We start from the raw sequence: 15,099 nt of genomic DNA, 5'->3' as shown, positions 1-15,099 counted from the left end.
GAGATGTCGACTGTACCTCTTCCTAGAGATGCTGCCTGGCCTGCTGCGTTCACCAGCAACTTTGATGTGTGTATCATGAATGGGTGTGATGCTTCACTCCCAGCTGAGCACAACACTTTTATGCACACTTTGAAAGGGAGAATAAAACTACACCTGTGTGAATCCCGGCAGCATCTGGTCATTTTGTGATCTCTGTCTCAGAGGCCGAAGTCGGAACATTTTTCAAGAGGGTGAACCCTCGTAAAACATCAGTGCCTGATGATGTATCTGATAGGGCTGTGAAAATCTGTGCCAATTGACTGGCAGGAGCGTTCAAGGACATCTTCAATCTCTTACTGCTGTAGTCAGAGATTCACACCTGCTTCAAAAGGGCAACAACAACAACATATTTGTGCCCAATAAGAGCAGGGTGAACTTCCTCAATGAGCACTCATATCTTCTGTGATGAAGTGCTTTGAGGGGTTGGGCATGGCTAGAATCAACTCCGACCTAAGCAATCACTGAAATTTGTCTACTGCCACAACAGGTCTACAGCAATCTAACTGGCACTCTGTTGACCTTGAATCACCTGGCCAATAGTGATAGGTATGTAATTACAGCTCAATGTTCAACCCAACCATACCTTCAGTTATAATCAACAACCTCTGTACCTCCCTCTGCAACTGGATCTATAACTTCCACACCGGGAGACCACAATCTGTGGATTGGAAATAGCATCTCCTCCTCACTGACAGTCAACTGTGGTCCACCTCTAGGAGGTATGCTGAGCCCACTGCTCTACTCTCTGTACACCCAGGATTGTGAGTGGAGAGGCAGAGGGAGAGAGAGAGGGGGGGAGGGAGAGGGAGGGAGGGAGAGAGAGAGAGAGAGACAGACAGACAGACAGACAGACAGACACGGACGGACGGACGGACGAGGAAACACACACCAGTCCTCATCGAGGGATCAGAAGTGGAAAGGGTGAGCAATTGCAAGTTCCTGTGTGTCAACATCTCTGAAGATCTATTCTGGGCCCAACATATTGATGCAATTACAATGAAGAAGGAGAAATGGTATGTCACCAAAGCCACTTGCGGATGTCTACAGATGTACTGTGGAGAGCATTCCAACTGGTTGCATCACTGTCTGGTATGGAAGGGCCACTACACAGGATCAGAAAAAGCTGCAGAAAGTTGTAAACTCAGCCAGCTGCATTGTGGGCACCAGCCTCCCCAGCATCAAGGACAGCTTCAGAGGACGATGACTCAGAAAGGCAGCATCATCACTAAGGAGCCCCATGACCCTGGACATGCCCTTTTCTCATTGCTACCATTGAGGAGGAGATACAGGAGTCTGAAGACACACACTCAATGTTTCAGAAACAGCTTCTTCCCCTCCCTCCCCCCACCATCAGATTTTGGACAATGAACCTATGTACACTACTTCACTATTTTGTTCCTCTCTGTTTGCATTACTTAAATTTTTAATATTTTGTCAAAGATCAAAGTAAATTTATTATCAAAGTACATGTATGTCATCATATACAACCCTAAGATTCATTTTCTTGCAGACATCCTCAATAAATCCAATAACCATAACAGAATCAATGAAAGACCACACCAACCAGGGGGTATAACAAGTGTGAAAAAGACAACAGACTGTAAAAAATACGACAAAGAAAGACACCATAATAAATAAGCAATAAATATCAAAAATATGAGAAGAAGAAAGTGAGTCTGTAGGTTTTGGGAAGACTTCAGTGATGGAGCAAGTGATGTTGGGTGAAATTATCTGCTTTGGTCCAAGAGCCTAATGGTTGAGGGGTAATAACTGTTCCTGAACCTAGTGCTGTGAGTCTTGAGTCTCTAGTACCTTCTTCCTGATGGCAGCAGCAAGAAGAGAGCATGACCTGGGTGGAGGGGGTCCCCAATAATGGCTGCTGCTTTCCTGTGACAATGCTCCATATGGATGTGCTCAACGGTAATTGATATTGTAATTCTTACTGAAATTTATACTTTTATTATGTTGCATTGCAATATACTGCCATAAAACAACAAAATTTTGTGACATATGCTAGTGATATTAAACTTGATTCTGATGTAAAGAAATTGCAGAAAGGATTTACTAAAACAATTGCAGATGATGAGAAATTTATTGTTTTGTGGCAACAGTACACTGTAAAAACATAAAATCACTATAAATTACAAAATAAGTAAATAATGCAAAAAAAAGCAGTTCATGGACAGTTCAGAAAGCCAGTAGCAGATTTCAGGATCCTGTTTTATTTCCTGATGGTAGTAATGAAGAGAGGACATGTCCTGGGTGGTGAGGGTCCTTAATGATGGATGCCATCTCTTGAAGATGCTCTTGATGCTGAGGAAGGTTATGCCCGTGATGAAGCTAGCTGAGTCGACAGCCAAACAAACCTCATGTGATCTCATGCATTGGAGCTTCCATACCAGGCTGTATTGCCATCAGTCACAATGCACTCCACAGTACAGATGTACATCTCCCCTCCACTATCAGATTTCTGAAGAGTCTGGGAACCCATGAATAATGCCTCTTTATTCCTTTTTTTGCACTATTTATTGTTTGTGAACATTGTAGATCTTTACATCTTTGCATTGTACTGCTACCACAAAATAACAAATTTCATGTCCTATGTCAGTGATGATAAACCTGATTCTAATTTATAAGAGTCTTTGGTGACATACACCTCAAACTCCTAATGAGGCAGAGTGACAAGGGATGATCTGATGGAAGCTTTTAAGATTATGGGAGGATTAGAGAGTACAGATAGGAAATAACACACTTGTGGTTATCTGGAGAAATAGAGGCAATGTATGCAAGATCACCAATAATAGATTAAATGGAAAATTCAGGCTGCTGTGAATATGGAGCTTTCTTGCATGTGGAGGATTGGAGATATATTCAGAGGCAGGTGAATAAGGGCACAAATAAGTTGAAAAAGTGTAGGAACAGGATTGTCTCATTCACGAACATTGGCAAAACACTATTGAATTGAGTGGTCTCTTGCAATATTGTAAAAAGAACATAGAATAGTATAGGCCTTTCAGCCCACAATGAGGTGCTGAGATAATTAAACCAATGACTCCTAATTCATCTAATCCATCTTCTCCACACATTGACGATATCTCTCCCTTCTCTGCATATCCATATGCCTATCTAAAGGTCTCTGAAATACCCCTATGCTATCTATCTGCACTACTACTCCAGACAGTGCATTCCATGCACCCACCACTCTGAGTGAAAAAAGTTGCCCCACACAGTATCTCCTTTGTACTTTCCCCCCACTTAAATACATGCCCCTGTCACTAGACATTTCAATCCCGGGAAGACAAACACTGGCTGCCAACTCCATGCCTCACAAAATTTTATAAACTCCTATCAAATCACCCCTCAGTCTCTGCTGCTCTGGAGAGGACAGCCAAAGTCTGCCTCCTTGTAGCACATGTCCTCTAAGCCAAAACACAAGAGATCCTGCAGATGCTGGTAACCAAGAGTACAACACACAAAATGCTGGAGGAATTCAGCAGGTCAGGCAGTCTCTTTGGAGAGGAATGAACAGTCAGTGTTTCAGGCCGAGAACCCTCATCAGGACTCGTGAACCTGGTGAAGAGTCTCAGCGGAAACATTGCCTGTTGATTCCTCTCCATAAATGCTGCCTGACCTGCTGTGTTCCTTCAGCATTTTGTGTCCTCCATACCAGGCAGCATCCTGCTAACACTCCTCTGCTCACTCTCCAAAGCCTCCACATCCTTCCGATAATGGGACGAGCAGAACGGAACACAGTAATGTAAATGTGGCCTAACCAGAGATTTATAAAGGTATATTATCAATGTCTTGATTCTTGAACTCAGTGCATAAACTAATGAAAGCAAGCATGCCGTACATCTTCTTTACTACCTTATCAACCTGTGCATCCACTTTTAGGGGGCCTTGTATCTGAACCTCCAATCTCTTTGTTCATCAATGCTGTTAAGGATCCTGCCATTAACCATTTCTCTTTCTGTTGTCAGAGGGGGGCTTACTTATGGGCTCCCCCAGCACATCTTTGGTTGTTAACACAAACAATGTATTTCACTGTATGTTTCGATGCACATATGATAACTAAATCTAAATCTGAATCTAACTTTGACTCCAAAGTGTGGCACTTCATACTAGTTGGGACTAAACTCCATCCACCACTTTCCTGCCCATATCTGCAACTGATTTATATCCCGCTGTATCCTTTAGCAATCTTCTGTGCAGACTGCCAATCTTTGTGTCATCTACAAACTTACTCACCTCCCCACCTCATTTTCTTCCAAATCATTTAAGTACTGTATTTACGATACAAATAAATATATTTGGATAGGTTGAGATTACTAAAGAGGGCTATGGTCCAGGTACAAGTAGATGGGACTAGGCAGAAGACCAGTCCGGCATGGGCTAGGTGGGCCAAAGGGCTGTTTCTGTGTTGTAGTTCTCTATGACTCTATAAAGGTAAAAGGCATATTTCGAATTCATGTTCAAATTTATTGTCATTCAACCATGTACATTTATATTGCCCAATGAAACAATGCTCCTCTGGACCAAGGTGCACAACACAGTAACATATAACTCATATACAACACAAAGTAATATTACCACAAATATATTAACAAATAATAAAATATATTCCAGAAGATTGACATTTACCAGAAGGTATATTTACGGCACAAGTTAAAAAGTAAACAGTATAACGCCACTGCAACTTCATATGTGATGAGACTTGAGTGGTTGTAGTGAATTTAGTAGTCTCACAGCCGGGTGGAAGAAGCTGTTTCCCACCCTAACAGTCCCTATCCTATTCTGTGGTAGTAGAGAGTCAAAGAGATTGTGGGTTGGATGGGAGGGATAAGACCATAAGACATAGGAGCAGAATTAGACCATTCAACACACCAGTTCTCATCTGGATTTCCATCATGGAAGATTTATTGTCCCTCCCAACCCCATTCTCCTGTCTTCTCCCTGCAGCCTTTGACACCTTTACTAATTAAGAACTTATCAACCTCTAGTTTCAATATATACAATGACTTGTTCTCCACAATGATCAATGGCAAAGATTTCTACAGATTCACCTCCCTCCGGCTAAAGAAATTCCTCCTCTGTTCTGTTCTAAATGGACAACACTCTATTCTGAGACTATGGCCTCTGGTCCTAGGAAACCCACTATAGGAAACATCCTCTCCACATCCACTCCATCTAGGCATTTCAATATTCAATATATTTCTATGAGATCCACCCTCATTCTTCTAAACTGCAGGGAGTACAGACCCATAACCATCAAACACTACTTATTCATTAACTCTTTCATACGCAAAAACATTCTTTTGAACATCCTCTGGACCCATTCCAATGCCTGCACATCTTTTCTTAGATGAGGGGCCCAAAACTGCTCAGAATACTCCAAGTGCAGTCTGACCAAAGCCTTATAAAGCCTCAGCATTACATCGTTGCTCCTATATTCTAATCCTCTCAAAATGAATGCTAACATTGCATTTACTTTCCTTACCACTGACTCAACCTACAAGCTAACTTTTAGGGAATCCTGCATAAGGACTCCGAAGTCCCTTTGTACCTCCGATTTTTTGAGTATTTTCCTCATTTAGAAAAAAGTCTACATCTTTGTTCCTTCTACCAAAGTGCATGGCCATATGCTCCCTGACGTGATATTCCATCTGCCACTTCTTTGCATACTCTCTCATTTTAAGGCCTTTCTGCAGATTTTCAATACTCCCTGCTGCTCCGTCTGTAAACTTGGTCAGAAAGCCATCAAATCTATCATCCAAATCATTAACATTTATGAAAGAAGTGCTCCCAACACTGAACCTTGTGGAACACCACTAGGCACCAACGGTCAACTATAAAAGGCCCACTTTATTTCCACTCTTTGCTTCCTGCCAGTCAGCCAATCTTTTATCCATGCTGGATTCTATCCTGTAATACCATGGGCTCTTATCTTGTTAAGCAGCCTCATGTGTAACACCTTGACAAAGGCCTTCTGAAAATCCAACTACACAACATCCACTGACTCTCTTTTGTCTATCCTGTATGTTATTTCCTCAAAGAATTCATACAGATTTGTCAAGCAAAATTTCTCCTGAAGGAAACCATGCTGACATTGGCCTATTTTATCCTGTGCCTCCATCCTTAATAATGGACTCCCAACATCTCCCCAACCACTGAAGTCAGGTTAATTGACCTATGATTTCCTTTCTTCTGCCTCTCTCCCTTCTTAAGGAGTGGAATCACATCTGTATGATCTTTGATAATGCTAAAGGCCCGTGTACACAGTGCTGATTACATCAACTTCTGTGTGGACTGCAGTGTTCCAATAAGAACTGTCCTTTGTTATTCAAATAACAAGTCATGGGTGACAAAGGACATTAAGGACATCCTGAATGCTAAAAAGACGGCGTTGAGAGATGGAAATAGGGAGGAACTGAGGGCAATACAGAGGGACCCGAAAGCCAGGATCAGGGAGGCTACAGACAGGTACAGGAGGAAGCTTGAGTGGAAACTCCAGCCGAACAACATGAGAGAGGTCTGGAGTGGGATGAGGACCATCACTGGGTTCCGGCAAACTAGCAACAGAGGAGCTGAAGGCAGTGTGGACAGGGCCAATGAACTTAACCTGTTCTTTAACAGATTTGACATTGTGGCCCCTGCCCATCCCCCACATGAACCATCTGTTGTCCACCCCCAACCAACACATATTCCACTCTCCCCTCCTACCCCTCCTCACAGTCCCCCACCCTGCTCTCATGACTATACCACTTCCGCACATGAAACCACCATGGTGGGCTTCACAGCTGAACAGGTGAGAAGACAGCTGAAACGTCTCAATCCAAGCAAGGCTGCAGGACCGGATGGTGTCAGTACCAGGGTGTTCAAAGCCTGTGCCCCTCAGCTATGTGGAGTACTTCGCCATGTCTTCAACCTGAGCCTGAGGCTCCGGAGGGTTCCTGTACTGTGGAAGACATCTTGCCTCGTCCCTGTGCCGAAGACGCCGCGCCCCAGCGGCCTCAATGACTTCAGACCGGTGGCATTGACCTCCCACAACATGAAGACCCTGGAGAGACTTGTTCTGGAGCTGTTCCGGCCTATGGTCAGGCCACACTTAGATCCCCTCCAGTTTGCCTACCAGCCCCAACTAGGAGTTGAGGATGCCATCGTCTACCTGCTGGACCGTGTCTACGCCCACCTGGACAAGCCAGCAAGCACTGTGAGGGTCATGTTTTTTGACTTCTCCAGTGCGTTCAACACCATCCGCCCTGCTCTGCTGGGGGAGAAGCTGACAGCGATGCAGATGGATGCTTCCCTGGTATCATGGATTCTTGATTACCTGACTGGCAGACCACAGTAGGTGTGCTTGCAACACTGTGTGTCCGACAGAGTGATCAGCAGCACTGGGGCTCCACAGGAGACTGTCTTGTCTCCCTTTCTCTTCACCATTTACACCTCGGACTTCAACTACTGCACAGAGTCTTGTCATCTTCAGAAGTTTTCTGATGACTCTGCCATAGTTGGATGCATCAGCAGGGGAGATGAGGCTGAGTACAGGGCTACGGTAGAAAACTTTCTCACATGGTGTGAGCTGAATTATCTGCAGCTTAATGTGAAAAAGACTAAGGAGGGGGTGGTAGACCTGAGGAGAGCCAAGGTTCCGGTGACCCCTGTTTCCATCCAGGGGGTCCGTGTGGACATGATGGAGGATTACAAATACCTGGGGATACGAATTGACAATAAACTGGACTGGTCAAAGAACACTGAGGCCGTCTACAAGAAGAGTCAGAGCTGTCTCTATTTCCTGAGGAGACTGAGGTCCTTTAACATCTGCCAGACGATGCTGAGGATGTTCTACGGGTTTGTGGTGGCCAGTGCGATGATGTTTGCTGTTGTGTGCTGGGGCAGCAGGCTGAGGGTAGCAGACACCAACAGAATCAACAAACTCATTCGTAAGGCCAGTGATGTTGTGAGGATGGAACTGGACTCTCTGATGGTGATGTCTGAAAAGAGGATGCTGTCCAAGTTGCATGCCATCTTGGACAATGTCTCCCATCCACTACATAATGTACTGGTTGGGCACAGGAGTACATTCAGCCAGAGACTCATTCCACCGAGATGCAACACAGAGCGTCATAGGAAGTCATTCCTGCCTGTGGCCATCAAACCTTACAACTCCTCCCTTGGAGGGTCAGACACCCTGAGCCGATAGGCTGGTCCTAGACTTATTTCCTGGCATAATTTACATATTACTATTTAATTATTTGTGGTTTTATTGCTATTTAATTATTTATGGTGCAATTGTAATGAAAACCAATTTCCCCTGGGATCAATAAAGTATGACTATGACTATGACTATGACCATGGCTCCTGACAACCAGTTTTCCCACCAGTCAAAAAACCTTGTTGCAAAACCAGCTCGAGCTGCCCAAGCACCGGAGGCAGGCAGGAGGGAGTGGAATTTCCTGATGTCCCTGTAGATAAAGAAGCCCAGCAGCGCATTACACAAACCAAGCCAGGCATGCATGATTGCTGCCCAGGTCACACAATAACGATGAGCTGCTGAGAAGAGCGACACACCCCAGTTAACATCAGAGTGCTTTGAGTTACTGTATTATGCCAAGTGGCAGGGTGACAGCATGGACCCAACATATTGATGCAATTATAAAGAAGATACACCAGCAGCTATACTTCATTAGGAGTTTGAAAAGATTTGGTCTGTCACCATAAACTCGGGCAAACTTCTACAAATGTACCATGGAGAGCATTCTTATTGGTTGCATCACTTAGGTAGGCACACAGATGACAGAAAATTGGAAGGCTATGTACAAGGGAAGGGTTAGTAGGCTAAAAGGTCAGCAAAACATTGTGGACAGAAGGGCCTGTACTGTACCATAGTGTTCTTTGTTGTATGTTCTGTAATTACCCTATTAAATGCTCATAATTTTAAAAGCCCCTATCATGTCCCCCTTCACCCTCCGATGATAGAGCTTAAAGTCAAATATATTGTCATTTGACTATACATACCGTTTGTACATTAATACACTGAAACAATATTCCTCCAGGCAATGGTGCACCCACAGACATATACCACACACAGCACACGAACCAAAATTTTTACCATAAATAAGTTAATAAATTATAATTCAGCTTGCAGATTTTAGTGTTCTTTATGATCAGAAGTATTTTTCGGTCGTAGAAAAGACAAACAGAACAAAAGTATTCACCATTGATTGGAGCCTGAGAGGCCACTAAGGCTGTGCACACCATCATCTTGTGACAAAGTGAGAACAACCAACATTTGTCCAATCTGTCCTTATCTGGCAGGCTGATGAAACATAACAACTCCTACTTGAGAAGCAACTTGGATTTGCTCCAATTTGCCTAACAGAACAGCAGGTCCACAGCAGATGTCATCTCATTGGCTCTGCAACATCTGGACAGCAAAGATGTTCTTCATTGATTACAGCTCAGCATTTATCACCATCAATAAGCTCCAAGACAATGGCCTCAGCACCTCCTTGTGCAATTGGATCTTCAATTTCCTCACTTGCAGACCCCAGTCAGTTCAGATTGGCAACTACATCCCCTCCACGACCTCTGATGGCACAGAGGCACCACAGGGCTTTCTGTTTAGCCCCCTGCTCTACTTACTTCACACTTATGACTGTGCGGCCAAGCACAGCTCCAAAGTCGTAGGCTGAATCAAAGGTGGTGATGAATTAGCATATAGGAGGGAAATTGAAAACCTGGCTGAGTGGTGCCATAACAACAACCTTTTACTCACGCCAGCAAGACCAAGGAGCTGATGATTGACTTCAGCAGAAGGAAACCAGAGGTATATCAGCCAGTCCTCTTCAGAGGAACAACGGTGGAGAGGGTCAGAACTTTAAATTCCTTGGTGTTATTAATTCGGAGGACCTGTCCTGGGCCCAGCATGAAAGTGCAATTACAAAAGAACAGCAGCACCTCTACTTCCTTCGGAGTTTTGACAATCTTTGATAGATATGTAATGGAGAGTATATAAACTGGTTGCATCACAGCCCTTAAACAGAAAATCCTACAAAAAGTAGTGCTTACAGCCCAGTCCATCACTGGAAAAGCCCTCCCCCACTATTGAGCACATCTACATGAAACAATGTCACAGGAAAGCAGCATCCATCATCAGGGACATCTACCACCCAGGAAATGCTCTCTTCTCAATGCTACCATCAGGAAGGAGGTACAGGAACTTCAGGATTCACACCACCAAGTTAAGGAACAGTTATTACCCCTCAGCCATCAGGCTTGTGAACCAGAGGGGGATAACTTCACTCAACTTCACTTGCCCCATCATTGAAATGTTTCCACAATCTATGGGCTCAATTTCAAGGACTCTTCATCTCATGTTCTTATTATTTATTACTTATTTGCATAGTGGTTAAATGCCCAAGTTGGTACAGTCTTTCATTGATTCTGTTATTTTATGGATTTATTGAGATTGTCCACAAGAAAATCAATCTCAGAATATGTACTTTGATAATAAATTTACTTGGAACTTTACAATCATCGCGAGCAGTCATTTATTTGGCTGAGGTAGCATGGGCTATAAAAAGAGCTCAAAGTCTTTTGGAATTTTTTGGTGGACTGAACTTATAACAATCTAACCATCACTTAGGCACATAAAAAGAAGTGAGGTGCAAGCAGAGTGGCCATTGTAGGAGCGGGCAATGTTAGAGTGATCAGGCTTTGGTTCAACAGGCTTCGGCAAGAGTCAGCTTAGCCGAGAAGAGGCAGAGGCTGTAAACTTCTAATATTTTTTTTTCTTTTTCTTTGTCTATTAGTACATAGCTAGTGTGGTGAGAATGGCTGCAGGGTTTTTTGTGTGAGATGTGGGATCTCTGGGAGACCATCAGTCTCTCTGATTACTACATCTGCATGAAGTGCCTCGGGCTGCAGCACCTTAAAATGCATATTAAGGAACTGGACCTGCATCTCAATCACCTCCAACTCATGCAGGAGAGTGAGGTGATAAATAGGAGCTACAGGATGGTAGTCACCCTTAAGTTGCAGGAAACAGGTACCTGGGTGACTGTCAGGAGAGGAAGGGGGAAGATGCAGCCAATGCAGAATTGTTATTATTATTCAACAATAAATATACTGCTTTGGATACTTCTGGGGAGACAACCTACTGGGGGAAGCTGCATTTTCCAGGTCGCTGGCACTGAGTCTGGCTGTGTGGCTCAGAAGGGAAGGGGGAAGAAGAAGATTACAGTAGTGAAAGGGGATTCCATAGTTAGAGGAGCAGACAGGAAATTCTATGGTTGTAAAAGGACACCCAGATGCCATGTATGTTGCCTCCCAGGTGTCAGGGTCAGGGATTTCTCAGATCAGATCGACAGCATTTTAAAGGGGGAGAGTGGCAGAGCAGCCAGATGTTGTGGTACATATTGCTACCAACGACATTGTTGGAAAAGGGAGGAGGTCTTGCAGAGAGAATTTAGGTAACTGGGTAGAAAGATGTAGAGTAGGACCACCAGGGTAGTAGTCTCTGTATTGCTGCCAGTGCCACCAGCCAGTGAGGGTAACAATAGGATGATGTGGTAGATGAATGTGTGGCTGAGGAATTGGTGTGGGGGGCAGGGGTTCAGATTGCTAGAATATTGGGATCTCTTCTGGGGAAGGTATGACCTGTACAAAAATGACGGGCTAGACTTGAACCTGAGGGGACCAATATCCTTACGGACAGGTTTGCTACAGCTGTTGGGGAGGGTTTAAACTAATTTGGCAGGGGGATGGGAACTGGAGTGATGGGGCTGAGGATGGGGCAGATGAGTTGAAGTTTAACATGGGGACAAAATCAAAAGGTGTGATGAATACAGGACTGAAAGTGTTATATTTGAATGCACACAGCGTATGGAATAAGGTAGATGATCTTGTAGTTCAGTTAGAGATTTGCAGGTATGACATTGTGGGCATCACTGAATTGTGGCTGAAAGAAGATCATAGTTGGGAACTGAAAGTCCAAGCATGCACATTATATCAAAAGGAAAGGCAGGTAGGGATAGTGAGTGGGGTGGCTCTGTTGGTAAAAAATGAAATCAAATCTTTAGAAAGAGGTAACATAGGATTGGAAGATGTTGAATCCCTGTGGGTAGAGTTAAGAAACTACAAGGGTAAAAAGACCCTGATGAAAGTTATATACAGACCTCCGAACTGTAGTCAGGATATGGGCTACAATGGGCGATAGAAAAGGCATCTTAAAAGGCAATGTTGTGATAGTCATGGGGGATTTCAAAATGTAGGTATATTGGGAAATCAGGTTGGTAGTGGATCCGAAGAGAGCGAATTTGTAGAATGCCTACAAGATGTCTTTTTACAGCACCTTGTGGTTGAGCCCACTAGAAGAAAGGCAATTCTGCATCGGGTGTTGTGTAATAAACCAGATTTTACCCTAAAGTAAAGGAACCCTTGGGAGACAGTAATCATAATATGACAGAATTCGGTTTCAGAGGGAGAAGTTAAAGTCAGATGTATCAGTATTACATTGGAGTGAAGGGAATTACGTAGGATTGAGACAGGAGCTGGCCAAAGCTGACTGGAAGGAGGCATTGGCAGGGTTGATGGCAGAACAACAATAGCTCAGCTTCTGGAAGCAATTAGGAAGGAGCAGGATAGATACATCCCAAAGATGAAGAGGTATTCTAAAGGGAGGATGTCTCAATTCTGGCTGTCAAAGGAAGTCAAAGAAAACATAAAAGAAAAAGAGAAAGCATATAATATAGCAAAAATTAGTGGGAGCATTGGGAAGCTTTTAAAAACCAACAGAAGGCCACTAAAATCCTGTGAGAGAAAAGATGAAATATGACTGTTAGCTAATAATATAAAAGAGGATACCAAAAGTTTTTTTAGATATATAAAGAGTAAAAGAGAGGCAAGAATGGATTATCAGACCACCGCAGGCAGAAGAAAGGAAATTATAGCCCATTTCGCCGGAGTTCAGAAGAAGATGTTGGAATCCATTATTAAGAATGAGGCTTTATGGTACTTAAAGGCACATAGTCTTAGTCTTAGTCATAGTCATACTTTATTGATCCCGGGGGAAATTGGTTAAATGATAAAACAGGACAAAGTCAGCATGGTTTCCTTAATGGGACATCCTGCCGGACAAATCTGTGGAGTTCCTTGAGGAAATAACAGGCAGGATAGACAAAGGAGAGTCAGTAGATGTTAACAACAGGAATTCTGCAGATGCTGGAAGTTCAAGCAACATACATCAAAGTTGCTGGCAGCATCTATAGGAAGAGGTGCAGTCGACGTTTCAGGCCGAGACCCTTCGTCAGGACTAACTGAAGGAAGAGTGAGTAAGGGATTTGAAAGCTGGAGGGGGAGGGGGAGATGCAAAATGATAGGAGAAGACAGGAGGGGGAGGGATGGAGCCGAGAGCTGGACAGGTGATAGGCAAAAGGGGATACGAGAGGATCATGGGACAGGAGGTCCGGGAAGAAAGACGGGGGGGGTGACCCAGAGGATGGGCAAGAGGTATATTCAGAGGGACAGAGGGAGAAAAAGGAGAGTGAGAGAAAGAATGTGTGCATAAAAATGAGTAACAGCTGGGGTACAAGGGGGAGGTGGGGCCTTAGTGGAAGTTAGAGAAGTCGATGTTCATGCCATCAGGTTGGAGGCTACCCAGACGGAATATAAGGTGTTGTTTCTCCAACCTGAGTGTGGCTTCATCTTTACAGTAGAGGAGGCCGTGGATAGACATGTCAGAATGGGAATGGGATGTGGAATTAAAATCTGTGGCCACTGGGAGATCCTGCTTTCTCTGGCGGACAGAGCGTAGATGTTCAGCAAAGCGATCTTCCAGTCTGCGTCGGGTCTCACCAATATGTAAAAGGCCACATCGGGAGCACCGGACGCAGTATATCACCCCAGTCGACTCACAGGTGAAGTGTTGCCTCACCTGGAAGGACTGTTTGGGGCCCTGAATGGTGGTAAGGGAGGAAGTGTAAGGGCATGTGTAGCACTTGTTCCGCTTACACGGATAAGTGCCAGGAGGGAGATCAGTGGGGAGGGATGGGGGGGACGAATGGACAAGGGAGTTGTGTAGGGAGCGATCCCTGCGGAATGCAGAGAGGGCGGGGAGGGAAAGATGTGCTTAGTGGTGGGATCCCGTTGGAGGTGGCAGAAGTTACGGAGAATAATATGTTGGACCCGGAGGCTGGTGGGGTGGTAGGTGAGGACCAGGGGAACCCTATTCCTAGTGGAGTGGTGGGAGGATGGAGTGAGAGCAGATGTACGTGAAATGGGGGAGATGCGTTTAAGAGCAGAGTTGATAGTGGAGGAAGGGAAGCCCCTTTCTTTAAAAAAGGAAGACATCTCCCTCGTCCTAGAATGAAAAGCCTCATCCTGAGAGCAGATGCGGCAGAGACGGAGGAATTGCGAGAAGACGATGGCGTTTTTGCAAGAGACAGGGTGAGAAGAGGAATAGTCCAGATAGCTGTGAGAGTCAGTAGGCTTATAGTAGACATCAGTGGATAAGCTGTCTCCAGAGACAGAGACAGAAAGATCTAGAAAGGGGAGGGAGGTGTCAGAAATGGACCAGGTAAACTTGAGGGCAGGGTGAAAGTTGGAGGCAAAGTTAATAAAGTCAACGAGTTCTGCATGCGTGCAGGAAGCAGCACCAATGCAGTCGTTGATGTAGCGAAGGAAAAGTGGGGGACAGATACCAGAATAGGCACGGAGCATAGATTGTTCCGCAAACCCAACAAAAAGGCAGGCATAGCTAGGACCCATACGGGTGCCCATAGCTACACCTTTAGTTTGGAGGAAATGGGAGGAACCAAAGGAGAAATTATTAAGAGTAAGGACTAATTCCGCTAGACGGAGCAGAGTGGTGGTAGAGGGGAACTGATTAGGTCTGGAATCCAAAAAGAAGCGTAGAGCTTTGAGACCTTCCTGATGGGGGTTGGAAGTATATAAGGACTGGACATCCATGGTGAAAATAAAGCGGTGGGGGCCAGGGAACTTAAAATCATCGAAAAGTTTAAGAGCGTGAGAAGTGTCACGAACATAGGTCGGAAGGGA

At 44.5% G+C, this 15,099-nt stretch overlaps 1 protein-coding gene across 1 annotated transcript in view; it reads left to right on the top strand.

Annotated features, from left to right (window-relative positions):
* Positions 1-15,099, top strand: part of nhej1 (nonhomologous end-joining factor 1) — a 403,798-nt gene that overhangs the window by 348,577 nt on the left and 40,122 nt on the right. The gene's annotated exons all lie outside the window — the stretch shown is intronic.

Source organism: Mobula hypostoma, chromosome 6, assembly GCF_963921235.1.
Source record: "Mobula hypostoma chromosome 6, sMobHyp1.1, whole genome shotgun sequence".
Classification (NCBI taxonomy): Eukaryota; Metazoa; Chordata; class Chondrichthyes; order Myliobatiformes; family Myliobatidae; genus Mobula; species Mobula hypostoma.
This window is presented reverse-complemented; position numbering and strand designations above follow the sequence as displayed.